Genomic DNA, 16622 nt, shown 5'->3' with positions numbered 1-16622 from the left:
AGTGGACTTGATTAAAGTGATTCTACCCCCTAAAGTTTTATGTTCTAGTATTTCCCCCCAAAGGCAGACCTAAATATACCAGAGGCCAACCACTTACCTCACAACCTATGCCCTAGCCACCAATTGCACTTCATCATCCCGTAATTTCACCCCCACTACACAACTCTTGTTCCAATTGATTTTCAGATTGGAGACTCTCTCAAAATGCATCACCACCAATCTCAAATTATCCATCTCCTCAATTTCCCCTTCATAAAAGAGAATGATATCATCCACAAATTGTAGGTGAGTGACAATCACTTGTTGCCTCCCAACTTTCCATCCTTTCAGTAGATTTCTTGAATCAGCCCTAGATATCAAGACACTTGGGACATCCACTACTAAGGTGAAGAGGAAAGGTGACAAAGGGTCTCCTTGTCAAAGGTCCCTCTTTGCAGGAAAGAAGTCCCTAGCTACTCCATTCACTAAGATTGAGAAGTTACAAGAGGTAATACAACCCTTCATCCACTTATACTATCTCTCCCCAAAACCTCTATTCTTCAACACTTCTAGCAAGAACTCCAATCCACCAAATCATGAGCCTTTTCTAAGTCAAGTTTATATATCAGACCCTTATCTCCTTTTCTTTTTTTTTTTTTTTTTAATCCACACATTCATTGGGTATTAAAATCTAATCAATAATTTGTCTCCCTTTCACAAAGGCCCCTTGATTTGGTGAGATTAAGGAAGGACTTTCTTGAGTCTTAGTGCAAGAACTTTAGAAATGATTTTATACAAACTCCCAGTCAGACTGATCGGTCTAAAGTCCTTGGGCTGAACTGCAGGCACCCTCTTAGGGATCAAAGCTATGGAAGTAGCATTTGCACCCGCATTTATTTTTCCTCTTTCAAAGAATTCCAAGAAGACCTCTACTAGGTCATCACCTAAGATGTCCCAATAGTCTTGATAAAAAGCCATAGTGAATCCATCCGGGCCTAGGGCTTTTGATCTTTCCATAGAGAAAACTGCCTCTATTTCTTGAACCTTGTTAGTGGTGTTAGTGAAGGGGTATTTTGGTCTTTGTACTTGTTGAGAATGTTGATGTGTACTGTTATGTTAGTTTGAGCGCCTCTTACTTAAAGAAGGGCACTTAAGTCTTTTCCAATAAGTTAATAATATAATAACAGGTCTGGTCGAATCTAGGGATGACTTTTTTCTCTAATTCGAACCAGCCTTTCTCTCTTTCCTCTCCTACTTCTTGCTGTTTACTTTACAGTCAACGAACAAGACAGAATTCTAGGGCAGGTCAAACTTTAACAAACCTCAAACGGTCTTTCCAGAGGTTCCAACAATTCCCTTTCTCCAACATGCCACTCAAAGTCAGTTAGAGTCTTTCTTACTCTACTGGGACTGTCATAAATGGATTTAAAATGCTCCACAAAAGCTTTTGCAATCTCTTCCTCTCTTGTCAGCATTGCCCCATTCCATTCCAAACTTTCCACTATGTTCTTCCTCTTTCTTCCGCTTGCCAAGTTATGGAAAAATCTTGTATTATTATCATCTCCTTCCTTCAACCACTTGCATCTTGATTTTTGTCTCCAGCTTATCTCTTCTTTTCTGAGAATTTCCTCCAACTCTTGTTTCAACTTCCATCTCTCTTCCCTTTCTTCACGCCTCAATCCTCTCTCTGCCTCAGCAACATTAAGTTCTTGAATCCTTTTACTAATAGCCTCCTTTCTGTCTTCAATTCTACCAAACTCTTCTTTGTTCCAAGCTTTGATCCTGGCTTTTAGCTTTTGTAGCTTCTTATAAAATCTATATCCCTTCCATTCTAAACTCCACCTGATCCTCTTCCCACCATTCTTTCACTTTCTTTTGAAAGTCTAGATGTAACAACCACATGTTTTCAAATCTGAAGGGGCAAGGTCCACCTGCTAGTCTTTCTTGAGATAGTCTAACTGGACAATGATCCGACATAGGTCTAGGTAGTGCCCTCATCACCAAACCACCCCATACTTGCTCCCAATTTGAAGAGAATAAAAATCTGTCTAGTTTGCAACAAAGTGGTTCTTCCTGAAAGTTAGACCAGGTAAAATCAGCTTGCACCAATGTTAGCTCCCTCAATTCAAAAGAATCCACAAAACGGTTGAACTTCCTCATACTTGAGGTGATCCTATGGTTGGGGTTATTTGTTTCAGTTATAAACCTGATGACATTAAAATCCCATCCTATGGTTGCTGTAAACCTGTAATTTACTGTTTATTTAGTGGTTGGTTCATGTTAAGTGTGGACTCTATTAAAAAAGAGTTGGGGCTGATTGGGAGAGAACTTCTTTTCTCTTCCATGATCTCCCAACTTTTAATTTATCTTTCTTATGTTTTGTATGTTCCTCAGTTTCCTTTTCATCTCGTGTTTATTAGCAAACTAATCAAGTCCCTCTAAGTTGTTCGGTTACATTTTGTCACGCTTTCTGTGTCTTTGAACATCTAAAGATAAAGAAATATATAGGAAAGTATGAGTTGGCCTTTACTATTTTGATGGTGGTTTGCAGTATATATTTATTTCAATCTCTACATTAGCATCATTGTTGCTTGGAAACATTCATTGTTGCAAAATTTGAAGTTGCTGGTTCCTTCTCTTTGTAGTTTAGAGTCTTTTTGGCCTGATGCATATCAATTTAATAAGCATTCTGTATCATTTTCCCTAGACTCAATAGTCATGTGTCCAAGTTGTTTCAGTTGGTCTATTTTGACATTTGTGGTTCAATGTGTGTTACTTCTTATTTAGTAATTCATTATTTTTTTACTTCTGTTCTGTAGATGATCATTCTTGAATGACGGTATGTATAATAAAAGATGGCTTTGAATTGCTTTTCATATTTAATTTTTTTATTATAGTACAGAAACAATTTACTTCTACTAATTGTGTATTACAATCTGATAATGTTGCTGAGCTCTACATCTTAGATGTTTTAATGATTATCTTGATGCAAATGAACAAAACACCAAACTGTGTATGTTAAAACACCTTAGCAAAATCATGTGGCTGAAAGAAATAATTGCCACCTATTGGAGGTTGCTTGTTTCATATGTCATCATCATCGTCATCTACTTATCCCAACCACATGGGGTTGGCTACATGAACCCTGTTTCACTTTTCCTTTCTGTTTAGTGCCATATCCATTGTCAAATTATGAGTGCTCCGATGTGTCAGAGTGATTTTGTCCTCATTGCATTTTTTTTCTCATAAATTGAATGTCTTTGTTCATTCTTTTTTTTTTTTGAAAAGTAAATGCCTTTTTGTTCATTTTTAAAGGTCAAATTCCTAATTTCCATTGTTGCGTAATACTCCCTTATTTTGTCTTCCTCCTCCTTCTTCAGATTTATATGTTTTGGTCAGCAGCTATCCTCAAGCATAAAAAGGCTTGTTCCTGAAGTTGTGAAACATGTATTGGAGGTTGCTTGTACTCTAATGTTTCATATGTAGGTTCTTAAATTATATTGGAGTGATTTTATCCTTATTGTATGTTATCTCATAAGTTGAATGGCTTTATTCATTCTTAAAGGTCAAATCACTTGTGTTACTAATACTCCATTATTTCATTTTCCAACTTGCCACTTTGGATGTATATGTTTTTGGGCTACTCTCATACACAAAAAAGGGTATAAGTGTTATTGCCATTTCATCTGTGCTACTGCACCTTTCATTGAATCTATTTCATCCTTTTCTAATGAAAATTCGTTTGTTCTTGCTTCCTTTGCATGTTCCTCCTACTATTTCTTTCTTGGATGTGTAGTAGCCTCCTAAGCGACCAATCACTCCAGTATACACTTGGCAACAAAATAATATTGGTCCTTCCTCAACATTTTTTGAGTCTATGGGTCCATCTTTTATGTTGGTGTCTAGGAGTTTGGATTTACCTATTACTTCGTAAATGTAAAAGGTCATCTACTGCTTATACTACTCATTAATTTGTTTCTTATGTGCTTCTTTCTCTTATTATTTGTAGTTTTATATTTCTTTGTTTTCTATTGTTATTTTTTAATTTATTTAGGAAATCTAGCCTATATCTAAAACAGGTTAGAGGACAATGATATAGGAAGAAACATCAACCTTACAATAAAATTATACCGTGGAACTTGTCTCTTCCTCTAGGTAAAAAAAAACACTTGTTTGGAAAGAAACAAATATAAGAAGGTTGGGAAGTTTAGAAAGGAAGAAATAGAAAAAATTTTGAAAGAAAAATGAAGAGTAAGGAGAGGTTAGGTGCAACCATTGGGGCAAATCTTATGGATTGAGTGCTAATTTTGCCTCAACTTGAAGGCTTTAAAAGAGAAGATTTTGGTTTGAATTTTTGGAGTACTATGAATATTACTTGATGTAAAATGTTCTAAAGAAATATTTGAATTTTTGTGATGGTTTGGTGACACCTTGTCACCAGAAATTCTTATTATCTGTTTTATATTTAATGAAATTCTTTCTTTAGTTATCTTCAAAAAAATAAAAAGAAAACCTTGTTTGTTGCGTTGGGTTTATATTTGTCAAGTATCATGGAGCATTTAGAGGTTCATCAAATTGCCAATGGGCTTACACAAATATATGGCATAGACCATTGTGAAATGCCTTTCCCCCCTATGCCATGTTAGCTTTTCTTTGCATTATCATCTCTTTGGCAGCTACTTATTCATTCTCAACGTGATGTTAACAATGGCTTTTATAGAACAGCCTCTTGGATTTATTGCTTAGGGGGGTGTATTTTGGGATGGTGTGTCATCTTAACAACACTCTCTATGGCATAAACAATGCCCTTTTGTCTAGTTTGACTAATTTAGTAAAGATGTGATTGGTTTTTTTTTGAAGAAGTGTTAATCAAATAACTTAGTATTTTGTAAGAGCTCTTCTTTTGGTTGTTCCATGGGTGATATTGTTATACAAGAGATGATGAATATGATATCAATGAACTTAGTCTCTTCTTCAGGGGAGGTTTCACATAAAAAGACTTTGGAAGTGGCAATGTTTTCTTAGGGTTTCAATTCACATCAACATGTAAATTTTTCTTGATTTCCTAGAGACAAAGATCTAGGGTCCAAGTTGTGCTCTACTCCTATAGATCCTGGTGTTAAATTTGTCGCATGCCAAGGGGAATTAGTTGATGACCCTAGCATGTATTTGAAAGGTTCTTCAGGTTGAGGATCTTGGGCTTCACTGATATTGATTGGGCATATTCTTCCTTAGACAATCTATGCCAGGTTATTTTACACTTTTAGGTGTTGATCTAGTACATGAAACAGTAAAACCATTTGTTTCTTGGGTGGGATTCTTGGGAAGTCACTTCGTCTTATGGGACAAGTGTTTGGAAAATTGGAATGGGAACATGAAGTTTTAGGAGTTGGTAAAACTATTTGTTTATTCGAAGGCAGGGGATGGGTCTGGCATTAGATTTGGGGAGGATGAGTGGCTGAATGTGGGAAGATTCTGTGAGCTTTGTCCAAGATTATACAGGTTAAGTAGGAAGGAGGTAACAATAGCCCAATGCTTTGAATGGAGGCAGGGAGAGATTTGTTGGAGTCCCAGTTTCAGAATGTCTTTACTTGATAGGGAGGTGGAAGAATGTGTGGTGCTGCTGTCTAGGCTTCTAGAGGTGGAGTAGGATTGTACGGCCGTGGGTGCAGGCCATTGGATTGGGAATCTCCGCCTACTTAATTCATAGGGAGCCTGACACAATCCTAGCTAGGCTAGCTACAGTGAACCAACAGGTCCGACCAATTCATCTCCCAATGACCCTAGCTTATTGATTGTAGTTTGAAAATAAGCCTCAGTTAGGAAGGAGTACAAATATGAAAATGTAAAATACAAAACCTTGTATTTTGTTTTATTTTGAATGTATTTGTATTCTTTCCAAACTAATACGCATTTGTACAGTATATGGTATGTGTAAACTTTGTTTTTGTACCATTTGTATTTTCACCCTTTTCTAAACTAAGCCTAAAGCTGCAATTAGTTGCAGTGCAATTTTATTTGTATTAGTATAAATGCATGAGAGTGTAAATAAAAAGATTACACATTTTATTTTATTTTTGTTTTGAATTTTATTTTATTTATACTTCAATTAAATAATATGCATTAAAACTTGAAACAAAAATAAATCGAAATTTACACTCAAATCATTTGCATTACCATAGTTTTGCATTGGCAAACAAATAGAGCCTAAGGTTCGAAACTTCTCAACATGTCGATAAATACAACACATTCATTCCTTTTGTTCCACTCAAACACCAAATATTAAGATTTAGGGATTAACGGCTATTTTCAATCAAATATTGGAACCTGAAACAATTTGCATCCATAAAATATCGTGCAGTTGAACCGGACTTTAAAAGAACAATCTATATTGTCCTCACTGGGATCCCTTCGCGATTCTGGTATCCTTGGTCTAAAGAGAACTAGTTTATGCATCAATAATACTAAATTTAAGGCCTTGCTCATTTACAAATTTCTCACTTATTGGGGTAAATGCATTTACTCAGGTAAATGTTTTCAAGGTAACACTTATTCAAGTAAGTTTACTTACAAATGTTCTTTTCATTCCCAAATAAGTAATATAATGACATTTTTACCCATAAAGCTAATGTTAAAAAGAGAGAACTTATTCCATTATGTGTTATAAACTTTTTTCCCCAAGTGGGAAAGCTATTTACCTGCTACTTAGGAGATGGGCAGGTTTTACCAGAGTAAATGAAACTCTCTTTACCATGGGGCCTAGTACAAGTTAGTTAATGGGAAAGAAATACCCATTAACCAACTTTCCCCCTCTTATTTACGCTAAATGAATGGGGCCTAAGTGTCAAAGGTATAAATAAGTTAAAATATATATTATAACTAGCGGGGGCCCATGCGATGCACGGGATGGGGCACCCCTCCTTGTCCCTCACCCCCATAAGTAGACCTGTTCATGGGTCGGGCCGGGCCGGGCTTTGACTCTTTACTAACAGAAAAATGTTAGGCCCGAGCCCGAGCCCGGCCCGACCAATGGGCCTACAACTTGGGCCCGAGCCCGGCCCTGATAAAAAGCCCGAGCCTGAGCCTGAAGCCCGACCTAATAAAAGAAATTCGAATTTTCCCTATTCAAATAGACATTATCTATTTTAATTCGGATGTTTTTTTCCCCTATTTAAATGAACAATGGGCCTACAAGTGAATCAACAACCTTCTCAAATCAAAAAAAGTATTCAAATGGACATCACATAGGGTTTTTACTTAGGTTTAACTATAGGTCGGGTCGGGTTTACTTAGGTTTAACTATAGGTTGGGCCGGGCCGGGCTATTTTGGCAAAACCCGAGCCTGACTCGAATTTTATGCGGGCCGGGCTTTTTGGCCTGAGGTTAAGCCCGCGGGCCAAAAAGCCTGTTCAAGCCCATCCAGGGGTCGGGCCGGCCCGTCGGGCCACCCGGCCCATGAACAGGTCTACCCGTAAGTCAAGACACTCTATTCCATCCCTACCTTGACCCTAGTGGCGGGGCGGATTCGAGACGAGGCACACATTCCCCGTCGGGGATGGGAATCCTCAAATTTTTCCCACCCTGAGGCAACCATCTAAAAAATATAACTTATGGATATTTTACAAATAGTATTATGGGAATTTTGGGGTATTTTAGGAATTGGATTATGAGAATTTGGGAGTATTTTATAAATAAAAATATGGGATTCAAGGATTATAAGGATATGAGGAAAACTTAGAGATATTTTAAAAATCATTATTGAATCTACGGATATTATACTAATTTACCATCGGGTTTGGGGAATTATATGCAAACCCCATCCCTAATTTGGGGCAAAAATTTTTTCCTTGTTCCCACCACGTCTATGCCCTGTACCCATTTAATATTTGAGAAAACTTTCCTCGTTCAGGGTGGGGCAGGGTAAGGCCCCGGTTTTACAAGGAAAATTGCCATCCCTACAATTCTAGTGATTTTTTATAACTAATTAACTAATAGTAATTAAGTTGGGCTTCTTTGTATGGCGTGGGACCCAAGCATTGATCTACACACCAGCCACATGGGTTCGGCCCAGCCTTTAATACAAGGCCCAGCCAAATTCACTGAAAATCTCAATGAACCCCTTGAGTCCATCGTATGAACCCTATGGGCCCAACACTTACATTAAGTGGTCCCTGGGCCAAGCCATCTTATAAAAACCCAGGGACTGTGGGCAGGTGCAAGATTAGCCCATCAGGTATTATCCTAAATGGTCTTACACTTAACCTCTCAGCCCTTAATGATCAAGCACTGCCCGACAAGAGAGGACCTCTCCCTCGGCTGCAAGGAACAGTGCCGCACTCTCCTCTCACATGGATCCCGGGAATTAAAACCATTTGCATATAGAATCCAAGCTGAAGTTCTAACGAGACTGTATTGTGATAATCAAGCTGCTATAAACCTTGCACATAATCCAGTTCAACATGATCATACAGAATGCATTGAGGTTGATAGACACTTCATTAGAGAAAGGATAGATGGTGGAGAAATATGTGTGCCTTTTGTCAAGTCAAAAGATCAACTTGCTAATTGTCTGACCAAGGGCTTCCACAAGCTGAAGCTTGAAAGAAACCTAGGCAAGCTGGGCATGATAGATATCTATGCTCAGCTCGAGGGGGAGTATTGAGATTATGAATGTGATTTTTCTTTACTAAGTTAAATGAAAACATTTTGGTGTGAATAGTAACACACCCTATTCTTTCGATACCTCTTCTTCTTCTTCCTATACTCTTCATTCCAACTATCTCCTTCTGTGAAGGCAGATGAACAGTTGGTGGGTGTTTTTGCTAAAGGAGTCTAGAAATTCAAGCTGAATTGTACTCTAGGCAAACTGGGTATGGTTAGCATCTATGCTCATCTTGAGAGGGATTGTTGAAATACGAGTATTTTTTTAGTTCAGTAGTGCTCGAGTTGTAATAGGAGTTTAGTGTTTATTTATCACCTATATCTCTTTCAGTGTTTTAAATAGCCTTTGTTTATAAGGCTGTTATAGTGAGTTATACAACCAGATATTAGTCAATTGCTATAGTTATAAAGCAGTTTATATATATGGAATAGAGGCTTATGCCTCATAATTTTGGCTTTCCTCCAAACAGTACTGTTTCTTTTTTCTTTTCTTTCTTTGCTTCCTTTTAGTCAATATATTTACATGCTAAAACAGATGGGAAAGAAACAAATCCTGCAACAATGACATTTACTTTTTCTCATTACAAAAGAAACCTAGATTTAATCTTGATAATAAGGAACTGAAAGTGCTAATGCCAAGAGATGGTGAAAGATTCTCAGCCCCAAGCATGTATAAGTTCAAAAACTTACTACAGTGAATACTTCTTAGGATTGTCAATGGGTCAGTTCTGCCTGACTGCCCGAACTGAACTGAACTGAACTGATTATGTTGGTTCTGGTTCCATGATTTTGTCCCGATTAATAATCGGGTTGGTTCTGGTTCTTGCTTGTCCAGAATCGATTAGGACCCTAATCGATTATTGTATGAAATATATATATAATGTTTTCCTAACTTTACTATATTTCATGGGAGATTCATCCAGAGAGCTCACAATTGATGGTAGGTTTCTGCCTACCTCAGAAGCTTCTTCGAGGGAGCTCAGGCCTCCTACAGAAGAGAAGATGGTTTTTGGTGCTCAAAAGGTAATCCCCTTTATTGCTATTCTATTATTTATTGCCCATTACATCACATGGGTATGATTCAGTTGTTACTAATTGGTTGACGTGGTCCTCTCATGTAGGTCTTCAGATAAGGCTGTATGGGTATCATACTGCTGGGCCGAACAGTGGTAATGGGCCTAGCCGTGCTCCTATCAACTCCCCCCACCTTGAGATCAATCTTGTCCTCAAGATTGATGTGGGGAAATTCATGCTTCAATCAAGAGTATTCCTCCCAGGTGGCTTCTTCTTCCAGCAGGCTGCTCCACACTACCAAGGCTTCTTCTATGTAGTACCTTCCCTTGTGTACCCAACAGAAGTCTACCAGCTTGTGGGGCTCCATGACCATGACTCCCTCATCAGTGAAGGCTGGGAGGGTTGCCTGAGTTTTGTCCCCTTGACCCACTTGTTTCTTGAGTAGTGATACATGAAAGACGGGGTGGAGTTTGGAGGATGGTAGAAGTTCTAGCTTGTAGGCGACTGACCCGATTCTCTCCAAGACTTTGAAGGGTCCATAAAACCTGGGAGCCAGTTTCTGCCATGCTCGCTTGCTACTGAGGTTTGTCGGTAGGGTTGGAGCTTCAAGTAGACCATGTCTTCAGGCTGAAATTCCAAGGGATGGTGCTTGCAGTCATATGTATCCTTCATTACCTGCTGAGCCCGCTGCAAATTGTTCTTAAGCTCCTGCAAGATTAAGTCTCGGTTGATGAGGTATTCGTCTACTGCAGCTACAGTAGTGGAGCCTGTCTCGTAGGGGAGAATGGCAGGGGGGGTCTCTCCCATACAAGGTCTTGAAAGGTGTCATACCGGTAGTCACATGGAAGGTGGAATTATACCACAGTTCTGCCCAAGATAACCACTTCAACCACTGTTTTGGCCTCTGCCCAGCGAAGCACCTCAAATAAGTCTCGATGCACCTATTAACTACCTCTGTCTGCCCATCAGACTGGGGGTGATAGCTCGTGGAATGAGCTAGGTGTGTCCCTTGGATTTTAAAGTACTCCTGCCAAAATCGTCCCATAAATAGAGGATCCCGGTCAGATACGATGGAGGCTGGTGTTCCATGCAGTTTTGTGATGTCTCTCACGAACAGATCTGCTACCTGTGCTGCTGTGAATGGGTGTGACGAGGCTGAGAAGTGGGCATATTTTCTAAGTCTGTCTACCACCACCATGATCACTGTCTTGCCTTGAGAGGGTGGCAAGCCGGTGATGAAATCCATGGTGACATCGTCCCAGACCTGATTTGGTATCTTAAGGGGCTGAAGGAGCCCAGCTGGTTGTTGAGTATCATATTTCTGCTGTTGACAGGTTGGGCAGATGGCCACAAAGGCCTGCACATGCTTCCTAATTCCCCTCCAATAGTAGTGTGCCGCAATGCGCCGACAAGTCCTTAGTACCCCTGAGTGACCGCCTTCAACATAGGAATGAAATAACTGTAGAAGCTTCCTTGTGTGTGAGGACATTGAAGGTAAGACTAGTCTCCCCTTACAGTACAAGAGGAGTCTTCATGATGTAGCCCAGTGTTTCGGTTGGTCCTCGGCCCATCTTCTTTTGATAGCCGCCAACTCTTCGTCGTTCAATATCTCCTGTTTGAGTAGCTCCAATAGTGGGTACACGGGTCTAGATTCTGCCATCAACTGTAATTCATTTTGTCTTGACAGGGCATCTGCTACCCGATTAGAAGCTCCAGTTTTTTATTCTATCAAATAATCCGTCTTTCACTAGTATAACTGGGGAGGAATATAGACTATTGTTGGGTTGTATGAACCCCTTTTGTAGGAGGTCTTGGACTAAGTGCTTGATTTCTTGGTGTTGATAGTATGGGTACCGGTAGGGCTGTACATTTGCTGGTGCTGCCCCTGGTACAATGGGAATCCGATGGTCATGAACTCTCTCGGGAGGGAGCCCTTGTGGTTCTTAAAAGACATCAGGGTACTTGGCCAAGACTGCTTGCAGTCGTGGATCTGGACTGCCCATCCTACCTTCATTGATTGTGGGCTTCAGATGTGGGCCAGGAGTCCAGGCCCCTAAGAGCATCAAGGTGGGCCGGTTTAGGTCCCAATTGGTTTTGAATATAGAGCTGAGGGTAGCTGGTTGTGGAACCAACAGCCTGGAGTCTCTTAGAGTTATGGTGCAATCTCCCCTTTGAAATTCCATGGTCAATTTGGACCAATCACAAACCACCCGACCCAATTGTTGCAACCACTGTACCCCAAGCACGATGTCGGCTCCACTGAAGGTCAATGTGTACAGATCAACGCAAAAGACCTCCCTTGGATGACTAGCTCCATGTCTTTACAGACCCCTTCACATGGTATCTAACTTTCGTTGGCAACTTGGACATTGAACTTAGAGGTAGGTCTAATGGTCACCCCCATCTGGATGGCCAAGTCATCTGAAATGAAATTCATGGTACTCCCACTATCCACCAAAATAGATACCTCCCAGCCCTTCAGTCTACCCATGACACGCATGGTTTGGGGCGACGTGAGGCATGTGAGGGCCTGCAAGGAAATCTCGGGCGGGCCAAGCCCAAATATCATATCAAGGTTAGTTGGGTTGTCTTCTTCAAGGCCCTCCACCGCCTGCTCTCCCTCTTCCGGCCCATCTGTCTATAGCAAGAAAGCCTGTTGGGCCTTACATCGGTGACCTAGGCCGAACCGTTCGTCACAGTTGTAACATAGGCCCTTGTCCCTACGGGCCTGCATCTCGGCCCATGTCAGCCTTTTGTAGGGGACGTTGGGCTTGAAGACTTGGTTCTCTAGTTTAGCGGGCCCAGTAGTGACTGGGTCTGGGCCGCTTCTGTCTTCAGGGCCACACTCCAACATAGGTGTCTTCAAGAGGGGTCCCTAAAGACGACTCAGTGGTCTTATGATTCTGTCGAATTTTTCTTCATAAAGCCAGGCCAGGCCTACAACAGCCATGACCGTCGGGGGTTGCATGGATTTCACCTCCACTTGAATATCCTCCCTCAACCCTCCGATAAAACTGCCCAACAGAGCATTTTCCGACCACCCCTGTACCCTTGAAGATAAACACTCAAATTCCACCTGATATTCTCTCACTGTACCAGTCTGTCTTAACTTAGCTAGTTGTTCATCGTAGTTTTCGAATCCAGTGGGTCCAAACCGCACACATATAGCATCGGTGAAATCTGCCCAAGTCACTTAGGGATGTGATCGGCGAAACCACTAGAACCAGAGAATTGTTTCTCCTTCCAGATGGATAGCGGCAATTGAAACCCTCTGATTTCCTAGTATTTCATGGTACTCGAAGCACCTCTCAGCCCTATAAATCCATAGTACAGGGTCCTCACTTGAGAAGTTCAGGAAGGTGATTTTGGTCTGCCACAACACTCCATTTCCTCCAGACCAGTTGCTGGGCTGGCTGCTACATTCTCCTTCGCCTTCTGTGTTCTCGCTGACAGTCGCCTTCTCCAGCTTGGCCAAGACCATTGATAGTGCCGCCTTGATCTCAATGATATCTCCTTCTAGTTTCTCGATACGCTCATCACTAACGGACACTCTCGTCCCCACCATGGTGTCAACCCAAGATTGGGCTCTGATACCACTTGGTAGGTTTCTGCCTACCTCAAGAGCTTCTTCGAGGGAGCCCAGGCCTCCTACAGAAGAGAAAGGAAGAGAAGATGGTTTTTGGTGCTCAAAAGGTAATCCCCTTTATTGCTATTCTATTATTTATAGCCCATTACATCACATGGGTATGATTCAGTTGTAACTAACTGGCTGACGTGGTCCTCTCACGTAGGCCTTCGGATAAGGCTGTATGGGTATCATACTGCTGGGGCGAACAGTGGTAATGGGCCTAGCTGTGCTCCTATCAATTGAGGTGGTAGGAGAGTAAAAATGGCAGGTTACAGTCAAGTCCTTTTATAAAGCTCTGGCTTGAAATCAAGTGGAAAGACATCTCCTTGGAGGTCTTTGGGGCAATCCAATTCTTCCTAGAGTTGAAGCATTTGCTTAGCTGGTTGCCATGGACAGCATACTTACCCATGATCACTTGTTGAAAAGAAATTTTTATTTGGCAAGTAGATGTGTCCTTTGCGTGTCTGAATCTGAAGATGTAATTCATCTGATGGTTGATTGCATCTTTGTTAGATGTATTTGGATCTTCTTCTTTCGACACTTTTAAGGTGGAGGGGTGGGCTCCCCGGTCACCTAAGGAAATCTTTAAGCAGTGGCCAGCAATTGATGGGGGAAAGAAAGAGGGTTTGCGTGTTGACATTGGATCAAGACTGTTGGACTGGATGCTGATTCTTCCAAATTTTGAGGATCCCAAAACAGAAGATTTTGGTTCTGATTTTTGGAACACTTTGGATCTATGCTAATTGTATTAAGAGTGGTTGTTTTGTTTGTTTTTTATTCTTTATTTTGTGGTTTTCTTTGTAGCTACAAGCGATGTGCCTTGTCACCCAGCCCCTTTGTATCTACTTTCTTCATTAATGAAATATCTTTTTTTATTTATCTTCAAAAAAGCATGGAAGAATAAGAAGTTGAGCGTTGTGGCTGGGTAAGTGCGGAAACGGAATACTAGGGTATAAAACACAACACACCACGTATGAGTTAATGTGCAAAGCTTGGTTGACAATACAACATTTTATTCGCCAAATAAAAGGGGGAAAATAGTGTGGAATGTACAAGATTTGCCATTAGCTGGACTATATGGGAAGGAAGGAACCTTAGAACTTTTTCAGACAAGGAGAGCAGCAGTTATTGAAGCTATCACCATCAGAGTGTTCCATTGAATAAAGTTCTTGGATTTATTTGATGACATACCAACGGCTGATTTGTATAAAAGCTGGAAGGAAGTGGGAGGTTTAGTACCTTTTAACAAATCCCAGTTGGTCTCCGCCAGTTAATGGTTTAATCAAACTCATCGTTGATGGTAGTAGTGCAGGGAAACTGGGTCCTTTAGGCATAGAAGGTGTTTTCAGAAACAAGGAGGGCAGAACAATTGCTCTTTATTCAGGTCCAATTAATGTAGATGGCTCTCTGTAAGGGCTGAGACAAGATATGGAAATAAGACAATAATGGGGTTAGAAAGTGCTAATTCTTTTGCTGATGTACTGGCCAAACAAGGAGTGGGTAGAGAGAAAATGTTTGGTGCTCTACTATAACTTGTTTGAGAGTTTAAATGGGGAGAGTTAAGAGAGCTTGTCACTCCCGTTTTCCATGCCTCTTTGTATTTAATTGTTTTTAGCTTAATAAATTTTCACAGTTATTGATAAAAAGAAGTTTATATTTGTGATAATGAGGCTAGTATGTACATTGCTTCTAATCCATTTTTTTATGGAATGAAACATGGCAGATTTGGTTGTCATTGTGTTCTTGAGAAGCTGCTTGACAAGGATGTACTACTCCATATATCTTCTGACAATTAGTTGGCAGATTTTTTTCCCTTTAACTAAGCTTTTGATTCATCCTTAGGTAGATTTTATTTGTTGGAAGGATTATATGATACATAGTCACAATCTCAAGGGGATGTGTTGAAGTATATGTTTTGAGTATTGGGACAGTTTTGTGATTTACCAAGAGGCTTTTTGATCAAGGTTTAAAATGTTGATGTCGGTGGAAATATCGGTCATACAAATATAAGAAACATGTGGGAAATGTCGGAAATATCATGTGGAAATATTGTAAAAATTATAGACATGGCGGAAACATTTTAAAATATGCAATATATAGAAAGATATTTTATGAAATGATAAAAGAAGCATAGGAACACCTTTTTAAATTATTATCTTGTTGCAAATTATTAAACAAAGCTAAGAAGCCAAGGTTATAGACAAAAGAATACGTTCTGAAGTTGCCCTGTAAACTTTAAGATTCAGAGCTTCATGATAAAATGAGTTAAAGCAAAATTTTAACTCATAGAAAATGTAAATGATTGTAATAGATAAACAAAGCTAATATTTAACTTCATGTTTGAAATGAATATTGAGATAGCTCAAAGTGGTAATCATGTAAGTTAGGCAGACAATAAAATTGTTACTTAACATATTTACAATATTGTACCAACTTATGTTATAATACTATCTCTTGGACTCCACATAGTATTGGTAGTGTTCACTGGGAAATATGTTGATTCCAGTAAAGTTTCATGTCGCTACCCATTGAAGTGGAAATGGAAATATGTTGTGGAAACTATTTGTTGTACTCCACATAGTGTTGGTAGTGTTCATAAGGAAATGTTGATTCCGGTAAAATTTCGTGTCGCTACCCATGGAAATGGAAATATGTCATGGAAATGTTAGGGAAATTAGGGACATTTTAAACCATGCTTTTGATAGAAGTGGTTAAATTGAATGGCATTGTTTTGTCTTTGAGACTAAGGAGGCTGTGAGTTCTTTAATGGCTGAAGCTGAAGTTGGGTTGACCACTACACTCAAATATTATTCAGTTATGTTATCAACAAAAAAAAGAAAAAACAATGCAATAAGTCTCTCTCTCTCTCTCTCTCTCACGACCATTTGAAGGAATCAGATAGGGCTGAGGTTCTTTTTTTGATCAATAGTTGAGGTCCTTTCTTTATGGTGTTCCTGTGAAGAGATGCTTACCGTCTCTTTTTTCAATGGATTATTGTTCAATGCTGTAAGTGGATTATTGCTTATTTGTGAACATTTGTTAGTACTATTCCATTTGTGGGTTCCTCTTTCGGTTTGGGCTTTTTTTTTTTGCTGTCACGTTTTACATGGATATCCAGTGATAAAGCAATAAGGCATTCAGAAGATTTATTTGTTCTTTTCAACCGTAGTTTTTATTTTGCTTTGGAGATATTCTAGATTTACATATCACATCTGGTCTAATTAACAAGAAAATAAAATGTATTATTCAAGGGATTTGTTTTAGAAATAAACATATAATCTATTGGCTATTTTCTTCAATTTTTCTTTGGAAAAGGTATAAGTGAAGGGTATATCAGCAT

General features: G+C 39.7%; 1 protein-coding gene across 8 annotated transcripts in view; it reads left to right on the top strand.

Moving 5' to 3' along the window:
• The window catches only part of LOC104593394 (putative cyclic nucleotide-gated ion channel 5), a 97881-nt gene that overhangs the window by 76953 nt on the left and 4306 nt on the right, over positions 1-16622 (top strand). The window lies entirely within an intron of this gene.

The sequence above is a fragment of the Nelumbo nucifera genome, chromosome 7 (assembly GCF_055504915.1).
Source record: "Nelumbo nucifera cultivar China Antique chromosome 7, China Antique-T2T, whole genome shotgun sequence".
NCBI lineage: Eukaryota > Viridiplantae > Streptophyta > Magnoliopsida > Proteales > Nelumbonaceae > Nelumbo > Nelumbo nucifera.
This window is presented reverse-complemented; position numbering and strand designations above follow the sequence as displayed.